Source organism: Anser brachyrhynchus (assembly GCF_964034855.1).
Source record: "Anser brachyrhynchus genome assembly, chromosome: 3".
Lineage (NCBI taxonomy): Eukaryota > Metazoa > Chordata > Aves > Anseriformes > Anatidae > Anser > Anser brachyrhynchus.
In genome coordinates this window covers 47,970,609-47,981,258 of record NC_137696.1, presented here as the reverse complement: position 1 = coordinate 47,981,258, position 10,650 = coordinate 47,970,609, and the positions used below count along the sequence as shown (strand labels likewise).

General features: G+C 45.6%; 1 long non-coding RNA gene across 2 annotated transcripts in view; it reads left to right on the top strand.

The window, feature by feature from the left end:
• Positions 1 to 838: 838 nt before the first annotated feature.
• Positions 839 to 10,650, top strand: part of LOC308191518 — a 30,331-nt gene continuing 20,519 nt past the window's right edge. The window contains exons 1-2 of one of the 2 annotated variants that reach the window (XR_013948094.1): positions 839 to 6,599; positions 8,471 to 10,198. This is a non-coding gene — a long non-coding RNA (uncharacterized lncRNA). The remainder of the gene's footprint in view (positions 6,600 to 8,470; positions 10,199 to 10,650) is intronic. The other variant, XR_013948093.1, reaches the window with a different exon arrangement.

Genomic DNA, 10,650 nt, shown 5'->3' with positions numbered 1-10,650 from the left:
GAAAGGCTTATGTGACTGCATTTCTCTCTGTGCATTTATCTCTCGAATTCACCCCTTTCACCCCCCCAAATCTAGGAGCCGGTTAACTAATGTAGTCGAAATTTGATGTAGGGGGTAGATAACAATAAGGCGTTACATTCCTGCACATTTCATGGAAACGGATGGTTATTCAGCAGGCACTAGTTACATGGTATGCTCAAAACTGGTGCAAAGCTGCAGCATGATTTCGGCGTTATCTGTTCAGCTCTGCCTGCTGAGTGGCCCAGAGGTTACTGCAGTGAAAAAGTATGGCCACAAGGCATCAGTCTGTGGGAGACTGGATTTTGTCAGCGCTGCTGCTCACAGAGCAGCTTGCTTTGTCAGCCCACAGAAAATGTTCCCTCCACAGAACCATTAGTTTGTTTTCTGACATGTACACAACCCTTGACACCAAAGGGACGTTTGTATGAGTGCCACAATTTTTGTCCTTTGCAGGATTTATTTATTCACAAAGACCTGATGCAGATGGCAGATGTGAAGAACGAATGGGGCACCACTGCAGCTCACTAGGAATTTGACTTGCTGTTGCTTCTTCACGGGTGAGTGCCATTTTGATGTACAGTTTAATTATGATTTTAAATTTGCTTCCCATCTATGTCATGCCTTGATTTCAGTGAAATTATCCCTGTGTTACACCAGGGGCTTGGGCTCAGAGTTCAGACCTTTCGCTTTAAACTCTCCTCAGTAAAAACCATGTACAAATTCAACTGAGCCCATGGGCTGTGTCCTTGGGTTGGTGGTTTCAGCCTAAACAAGAGCAGGCAGGGGGGCATTGATTTTCAGAGGAGGGAGCATTTTGTGTTCACTACAGGCAGATATAAGTAATAAGTCAAGTAGGCTGAGATCAGAATCGGATCTGATATCTCTAATAATGATTGCCATTTTATGGGAGGCATTGCTCAGTGTTATACCAAGACCAAGAAACCTGTTACGTCTCCCGCACCTCAGGTCAGCCACCTGCTGGAACTTGGTCCCCAAATTCAGTCTTGGGCAAGGCCTAGCTAGGCATTTCCAGAAGTGCTTCAGGGCCGCTAAACTCACAGGGAGATGTGAAAAACCGAGAGAGATGCCTGACCAGCCTGGAGGTCTTGGCAGGCAGGTGCTCTGTAGGTACGTGGGAAGCCACGGCCCACTCGTCACAGGTAGGCACACCGTCTGCTCAGGAGCCTGGTGTGGCTTTTGGGAGATCGTGTGAGGAGGGAAGAGAGGAAGGGGGCAGCTCTCCCAGCCCCCGGGCTGTTGCCAATGGCACTTCTGGTCTGACAGACAACACGAAGTAATATATACAGCATTTAACTGCCTGAAATGGGGCCTGTGCTGAGTGCTCTGCTGTGCATCCCAGCAGCGTCAGGGTTGCTGGATAGCCTGTAATTGTATAAAATTTAGGTTTTTGTAGGAAACAGATAGGAATGGGTAATTGCTCACAGAAGGTGGTCATAATTGCCTTTGCTAACAAGTAAGGGCATAAACTGTTGCCTCTAGCCCCACTTTAAAAGGACAAAGCAAGGAGCAGTTGGCAGGAGGAAGAGGTGGAGCCTGCCAGAGGAATTTCCCATAAAGAAGAGGTGTTTGGTATTTGACAGGGTAATTGAATGTTTAGAAGAACAGGCTGACATGAAAATACATTTTCCTTTGTGTGGCTCAGGAAGGCCAACCTTTGAAGACAGCGGAATAGGGACGTGCTGTAGCCAAAGCTCTTGTTTGGGTTTGGGGTGCCACCTCTTCCTGAGGGGCTGAGATGTCCTCACAGCACTCCCCAGCCCCTCCGTCATTGTGTGTCACCCCAGGCCTGTTCTCGTGGCAGGCCTCAGTGCAAAGGTGAGGCTGCTGAGGGCGAGGCCGGTTTCATGGCTTTACCTGAAGGCGTTTTGAGATCAAGGTGGTTTTGTTCCAGTGTAGACCCTACTTTAATAAACCACAAGCTTTTTGGAAGACCCTGACATCCTACCCAGGATCAGTTAGGCTTCTCTTGTGTCAGCTACTAATTTTGCAGTCCTTTTAAAACTGGACACATGCAACCATGTCTTTCTGGTAGCAACCCTGCTACCTGCCTGAAGGGTTTCATCCCCTCTGTGTTAACAATGGCATGCCTTATGCAAGACTGAGCCTTTAACAAACCCGAAGACTTACAAAGGCAGAGACAATGCAGCACACCAGTTACCAAATGGACAAGTGGGGCTGTGTCTCAGTGCTCATCTTCTGCTTTCTATTAGTTTGAGGTGGTGCTTGCAAGGCTGCTAGCTCTCCCCAGAATCCCTGGGTCACTCAGGACCTGCTTTCTTGAGTACAGAAACAGTTTTAGCAAGGTGGATGCCAGACACTGAAGGATGCCCAAAATGCATGGCGAAGTTTTGGCTCTGTCCTTGCCTATTATTTTCTGGCTTTGGGGTGCAGAACAGCTGCTGGGTCATTTTCTTCATATTTATGTTGATGTTGTTTAATTTGTACCAAAGATGTTTAGGGCTAAGGGCAGATGCCTTTTTATATATCCCTATTATAAAATAAAATGAACGTTGATGGTCTCTTGCATAGTATGTTCCCTCCCAGCCCATCTCCATCAAGCCCCATCCAATAGTATTTGTTTTGGACAGCTTAGTGACTTTGAGCATCGCAGTCCTGCCAAGCAATGAGATGTTCTTCATGCCAAGCAATGAGATGTTCTGTCCTTCACATGGGCTCTGGAGCACCTTGCAATTCGGTGTGCAGCTGCCTTCCTTGTGAGTAGAGCATGGAGTGAAAGAAGCACAAATGAGAGGAGATGGGGAGGTCTGCACATAAGTTTGCAATGGAATGGTTCCAAATCATGGTCTTCCCCCACGCACTGTTCTCTTGGTACCCTCTCATCTCATGCCTTGTGGATTAAGGGATATCACTAAATCCTCTTCCTGACATTTAGATAAGATGTCCCAAATTCGTCTCTTTGCAGCAGGTCTTTCAAATATTCCATTACCTCATAGCTCAGGCTAAGAGGTGCATGGTATTTACACAAAGGGTCCGCTAGCCCTGGAGAGAGGCTATGTCTGCCAACCTGTTTTTGTTTTGAATTTTATGTAGAAGGGGACTGTATTGTCAGCCCATTAATCATCACAAAGTTAATGGCTTTGGATCCAGAGGCCAGCAGCTTAAATTTCTGGGAATGGGATTTACTGCAGACTATCACATGAGGATACTGTGACAATCTGGTTGAGGCATAAGAAGAACAATCCTATTAGCTTGAGTTGTCAATAAGGATCAAAGCTCTTTTCCCTCTTGCAGAAAGGCCTTGGAAGCAAACTGATCACTGTCCAGGTCTATCAGACCATGAAACTAGATTAGCAAACTGGTGCCTTTGTGGCCAAATGATATAGCAGTTGAGAGGCTGAAGTAAACGTAGGCAGAGAGGGGGAAGAAGGGGAGGTTATGGAAATTTCTTGCAAATAACTCAGTTTATAGAATATAATTAGAGAAGACTGAAGGTACAGCAGCACTACCATCTGAAAGTAAACTCTCTCTACTGTAGCAAAGAACACATTCAATGTCATGGTGAGGAAAACCACATCATGGATGAACAGTAGCTGAAAATTTCACAGCTACAGGCTTGTGTATGGTGCTGGGGCACTTTCTTTTCCTGTACTATCTATAGGCATGCAAGGAGCAGAATGTGAACCTTTGCCTGCCAGGTATGTGCTATGCACACTTTGGAACAGCTGGCTTTTTATTAGAATTTATGAACTCTGTTGAAACTGAGCAAAAGAGAGGAGAAAGAATAGCGCTTGGTGGGTTATATGGTTATATGGTGCTGGCCACGTTGGTAATATGAGTCTTCAGTGGTCAGAATTATTTGGGGGGTTACGGAAACAGGGCTTTCTGGTACGAGGTGTTGTGCAGGCAAAAGAAACCATGGGCTCTGTGCTAGCAGATGTTCCAGTTTAATCCTATATCCCTTCAAGAATACTTCAGGGTGGTGGCTGGCTGTTGGTCCCTGTGGAATAAATGAGGACCTGCATCCCCTTGGAGAGGGACAGGTACCTAGCAGTCAGCTCTCCTGCTCTGAATTAGCACTAAATTATAGAAAAGCCCAAGACAGAAGTTAATATGTGGCATATTAAATGTATTGTGAGGAGTCAAAGCCCATTGTGTCCTCTCGGATAAAAAGGCTGGTGCAGACTGTCCTGCTGGCTCCTCTCCTACCTGGACTGCACTTTGCTGATGGTCATAGGCTCAGCAAGGGGGGAAAGAACTGAACAGAGTCAGCTAGCTCCATTTTGCTAATTAAGTCGACAGGTTGCATTTGGGTAGCTGTGTATGATTAGCCAAGTAATATGAAATCCATTTGTTGGGTGGATGCTCTAAAGTTGAAATTGACCTTGCCAAGGTTGTACTGATGTGCAGGATATTCCTGGTGAATATGAGCAAATGGTTTGCATGGTGTCTGTATGCAGCACATTCACAAGAGCTCCATACTCCTGCTAGGCAGAATTTTGTCCTCTGCTACTTACTGCTCCTTCTCATAAATTTACCATAGGCTGCAGATTTTTATTTTTTTTTTGACAAAAAATTCAGCTGTTCTTCTTCTTTCAAATACACTGTCTTTGTATTAAACTGTACAGAGTGTACCTTAAGCTGGGTGAAAAGTCTTCAGCAGTTTTAGGCCCTTGAATCAACCTAGCAGTATGATTGAGAGATCACAGGCATTTCTTCTTATCAAGACAGTTTACTTACTTGATAATTCAGGTGAGTCCTTCCCTTCCAGGTCTCACCCACAGCCCAGCCTCACGGCCACAGCATGTGCCCTTAGCAAAGAGAACTTTGCTCCTCATCTTGCTTCTGTCTTTTGATGTTTCTTATTGTGAGCCAAGAATAAGAACTATTTGGTACACACAGGAATGAGGGAGGTACTCAGGGAAAACTCTACGTAAAACTTAAAGAGAATCATGTAGAATTACTGGTCTACAGCCTTCACAGAACAATTGCAAACAGAGTATTTATTGATTATGCCTTCTATGACAAGCCCTAAGTAACATCAGTAAGATTTTCCAGTGCAGTAGTTCTTAGCGTTTCTTTCTCCCTTTCTCTCTCTTTTTTTGTTTTTGTTTTTGTTTTGATTTTTTTTCTGGTCTAATCCTGACTTGAAGTAAGCCTTACTCACAACTCTAGCAGCAGGTGGTGCCCACAAAATTTGGGGAATTCACACTGTAATCTCAATATGGATTTGCCAATCAAGGTTTTGCCTTAAAATTGATCTGATTTGGGACCCAAAATCTGAACATCACATCACTCTGGGTAAATTCAGGTTCTAATTTTAATGCTAATCCGAATCTGTATTTCAGGACTTGACAAGACAAAAAAATGTAGTAGTAAATAGTATCTGAAACAGCAGGAACAATAATAGCATCAATAAAACCAATAAAAATAATCATTTTCATGCATTAGAGCTCCCATTCTCCTAAGGAATGCATTTGAGTGCCTTTAAAACTCTATATACAGAGATCTTCCATCTGCAGTTGTAGCACATACACCTTTGGTGTGCAACACAGCAACAGCAGGATTCAAACACAATCTTTAGGGGGAGAGCAAAAAATAACATTGAACACTGTCACAACTGAAAGAGAGGGGAATGCTAAGGCAACATATAATTAACCCAGCTGGAATTTGGTCAGGATGTCCAGGTTAACACCTCATCCAGTTAATGGGCTCTGTAGTAAATTGTTGAATATTATTGTTTAAAAGTCAAATAATTTACTGAGCTCTTTTCATGTGTGGAATATACAAGGAGGTCATCTGCCTTTTTAACATCTGGTAGCAGAGCCCTGGTGATTTACCTGCACGCTGGTGACTGTAGATAGCCAAGTGATAGATGACTTTGCTAGAAAGCTCGTTTTGTTAACTCACACAAGCCCACAAGGAGCCTGATAAATCTGCCCTGTGGAAACATTAAAGGCTTTATCTGCAACTTGTGCAGATTGACAAAGCACCATAGATGTCAGTGGGACTCTGCTGATTTATACCTGCTCTGGCTGTATCTCTAAATCGGAAAAGCATTCATTACTCCCACTTGAAAAAAGAAAAAAAAAAAAGAGGAAAGAAAAGAAAAGAAAAATAGAATATATTTTTACTGGTCGTTTACTTATTAGAAAACATTTTATTTGACTTTTAAATTACCTTACAAATAAAATCTAGGATTTGTGCATGTCCTGGATGGGAAGAGGCCACACTTACTGTAGCTGCATTTCTGCCTGACGCTGCTGGCTGTAGGAAAGCCAATGGAAGAATTACAGAAACAGCAAGTAGAGTATAGAAGGCCTTAAGAAGGATCAGGAAATTGATTAGGAGCTAAATCTTTCCTCAGCCTAAAGAACCCTGTTCCAGTCAGAGCCTCCACCTCCCAAGCCCTTTCTGGCTTACTATAGCTCCTGTCATTTTAAGCACAGCCACACACCAGTTCTGCTGATCCTATGGAGCTGACCTTCCCTGCTATAGAGGCATCTCTTCGATCAGCATACCTGCACCCTGAGAGACTCTGACTGCTGGTTTTCACTCTTGCTGGCAAGAGGAAGCCACTGTGGTCAGGGAAAAGCAAGGTGAGTCCCACTGTGGTCAGGGAAAAGCAAGGTGAGTCCCACTCTTTTCTGCCTTATCAGCAAAACTGTCAGTGTGCAGTCATGGAGCTGCAACTTCTGGAAACTGAAGAGGCAGGAAGGACACAGCATTGCTTAATTCCTTCCCTCTCCCCAGGCTAGATCTGTAAGGCTGGCAACTAGAAAATTCACCTTCTGGCTTGAAACTTGCTTGAGCTTCAGCCCGGTTTTGGCAGGCTCCATGCTCAGCTGGGCTTCTCTGCTGGGGTTGGTGCTGGGGCAGCAGGGAGGGGGTGAAGGTCCAGCATGGAAAGGCACTGGTTTCACAGCATGCTCCCCCTCCAGATTGCCCCTGCTTTGCACAGACCTCCAGATCACAGGGGGATGCTCTGCCTCCACTGGTTTACCATCCTGGCAAATGTCATGCGGAGCACAAGCTCTGCTGTATGTTGCAACGGGGCGAGCGGTGCCTGAAAGAGGGCAATGTTTGCAGTCAGGACTTTCCTTTGCAAACACTGAATCACGCTGTTGTGAAAGCAGGACAGAGCGATGAATGACTCACTGTTGGCAGCACATACTGCCCTATCAGTAGGCTCTGTTCAGTGGAACGGGATGGGGGGGCTGATGTTTGATATCATCGCTGTTCTCCCAGCTCCCCGCATGCTAATGAGTAATGCACACTGTGGCCGGTATTGATCTGCAGTTTGCTTATTCACAGGGCTCTGCACAAAGACTCCTGGATTGCTGGAAGCCTCCTTACTCACAAACACAAAGATGTCGCTTTGGGGATGGTTAAAAACATCTCTCTTGCTTGACCGCGATGTTTTCAGCTTTCTATTTCTTTATTTATTTCCAGGGTGAATGCTTTGCAGCAATAAAATGTAAAACTTTGTTAGTAATGGGCAGAAGAAACATGCCTAGAAGATTCAAAGAAATGATAGTAAGATACAGACCCTTGGGCCAGTGGTTCAGAGCTAGTCCCTGCAGGTTATAAGATAAGGGACACATCCCATTTTTAGGTGCAGGTGGTTGGATTTATGACCCAGAGCAGAAGCTGGAGCAGACCTGTCTGTTGGTACAGGGCTGGAAATGGATAAATTGCCAGGCTGTGGCTCAAAAAAGGGAGAGGGGAAAATGTTGTCCTAGGTTAAAGGGCATCAAGGTACCTGTTCTGCAGACTGTTTCTAAGCTATGGCACAGAATAAAACCCCAAAGAGTGCTTCCAGGACATGGGGATGAGGGTCTGTGCCCTGCGATACCCAGGGTTGAGAGTGGTATTGCAGGAGGTCTCCATACTCACCCGAGACAATAATTGTCCCTACTGCCAGCACTGCACCCACGTTTCACTGGAGGGTGGAAGCACGAGGGTGTAAGTCCCCAAAAGTTTATAGATTGATCTGTCCTCTCAAGATCAAAGAAGGCATTCACAGACCAGCAGTGAGGTGTAGTGAAGGTTAGCCTGCCCTTGCCAACCGTCTGTGATTAAATGTGAGACTTCAGGCACTGATTGCTACAGCTGGGTCTGTAACCACCAGATCCCAAGGCCACTGAGAGGCTCCCACTACCTTCAGCACACTACAGATCAGGCTGCAAGTAAGTGCTATACTCACTCAAAAAAAGACAGGGTGAAACTAAAAAGATCGGAGATAGCAGCTCTTCGCAGGACAGGGCAGGAGACAACAGCCTGGTATGAGCACAGGTTAACCTAAAGTTAAGGCTGAGCGAACAACATGATTTCAAAAGTGTTTGGGAAAGGGAACGTGGAAATTAAGTGAAGTGCAGAAATATGTTCTGGATCCCCACCCCAATCACATGGGGGGGGGGGGACTCACTATTGCCATAAATCAAAATGTATGTTTAAAACCTTTTTGTAGTTCCTGCAGAGCACTCTCCTGGGGCCCAAGATGGCTGTTGATAGCCAAGAATGCATTACGCTGAAGCATCACAGGTCCTGGAAAATCCTATCAAACTTTATGGAAAATGATAACATTCCTGCGAGCTTAATGAACCGTTCCAAAGTTCTTAGGAGCGGTACACCCACTGCTGAAATGTACGGGTGGTGCACGCAACCTTGCAGAAGAGATAAAGCTCTCTGACAGTCGTGTGGTGGTAGTCTGGCCGAACTCTCTTTCATCTCCAACAACCATATTCACTCCTAACATGGTCCTGTAAATGTTCCGAGCCTCTACAGAAACCACTGGCCTCAGCCCTATCCTGCTCTGTAGGGCTTTCCTGAAAGGTTTTATAACTTTTCTAATAAAGTAGACCCCAGATTAACACCCATTCTCATTTTTTTCCTTCAAAAAGCCCCTACGATCAGCTTGGGAAAGCAGACGGCGCAATAATGACTTGCTCTAAACCTCCACCCTGTGCAGAAGCCTCTGCCCAAACCACGGGCTCGTTGTTCTCCCCAGGAGTGCCTGGGCTCCGGGAAGGGGAGTTTTGGGGCAGAACTGTTTTGAGAAGAGGTGAGCGTGGGTGTGAAGGCGGGGAAGCAGGGAGCAGGAGCAGAACCAGCGAAGGCAAACACCAGAGGTAGCATGGTGTGTGGCCCTGGGGAAAGCCCGGAGAGTGGGGGCTTTGGGGTGGGGGGCTCGGCCAAAACAGCAGGGAGCTGGGAAGAGAGAAGCCTGCTCCCATGGCCTGACTCCTGCTGTGTCACACAGGGGTTTGTCTCTCCTTTGCAAATAGACGAAGTTGCTTCCAAAAGCTACTTGAGTCCTGAACTGACTTTTCTTCCTAACTGGAACAACCTACAAGACTGTGAATTTTAGATAGCCACGTGGGTGGAAGAGGAAACGCAGGATTTTTTGGGCGGACAGACAACCTCTCGGTACACACACACGCACGTATTTAAAGGAATTGGCAGCAGAAGTGACCAAAAGAGACAGAGGGGAGAGGAGGCAATGTTCAGCAAGATTTGTGATATCCTCTCCCTTCTTGAATAAAAGGCTTCTGATCTAGATGAATTCAAGCAGTCCATTTCCCGGTTTCAAATCCTGACTGTAAGAATGGGCAAATTCTCTTCTGTGCATGCAGCAAATTAATGGGGAAGTGTTTGTGTTTCTTTAGGCAGTTAGGCAGTGGGTTACCACTAGTGTCCTTAATCCAGGTACCTTGTTATCTTAATTAAAAACCAAAATCAGCTTTGATCTCCTGCAACTTCATTGCATAACCACTTTCATTATGCTATTGTTTAAGCTCAGTTAGCTTTCCATGATGAAAAGAATTTGTATTTCACACTGGGCAGGAAGTCCTACTTAAACGTTTCCTGGTTTTGATCTCCTTGAAGGGAATTAAGTTGTGTTCCTGCTTCAAAAAATGCATGGCAAACAGATTACTGAATCACCAGACTCGCTCTACTGCGAGCCAACTGGGGGCAGCAGGCTGGACACAGAGTACGAAACTGCTCCATTCTCATGATTTACAGTCTCATGATTTACTTGCCATCCCACTCCATGGGCAGGCAGAGCACCAGCCTCTGCTAGCTGCCATGCCACGGTGGTACAGCCAGGCTCCTGCCAGAGAGGAGCCAAAACCTATGCTGAGCTGACCTGCTGCTTTCCCCTAGAGATGAAAGAGAGCAAGTGAGATTACTCAAGGTGAGCCTGGAAAAATCTTTCTAGGTTGCTGAGTGGGGATTTAGATCATTTAAGAAAAGCATGTTTTTGCGACTTTGGGACGTGCCTCCAGCTTCCAAGAGCTTTTGGCTTTTGTGGGGTTGACCCAGGCTGCCCTGGTGCATGGGGATGGGAGGCTGAGCTCCCAGGGTTGGGAGTGTGCTTGCGTCTCATCTTACCACTCAAAGGAAGCAGGGAAGGAGACGGTGACACATTTTCCCCACCAGTTGCCCTACATAAAAACAGTTATCTGCTTAAGTGGTTACAAAGTGACTGAAGTTTGCAACTCATTGTCTGAAAGTTAATCCTCTGTGTCTCCATCAATCGATGTCATGGGAGTTTATGAAAAGCCGGAAGGAGACAATGGGTAAAATCTAGTCACTTAAAATGAAAGTCAAACAAATTCTATTTTGAGTGTTACAGTTTTACAGGTT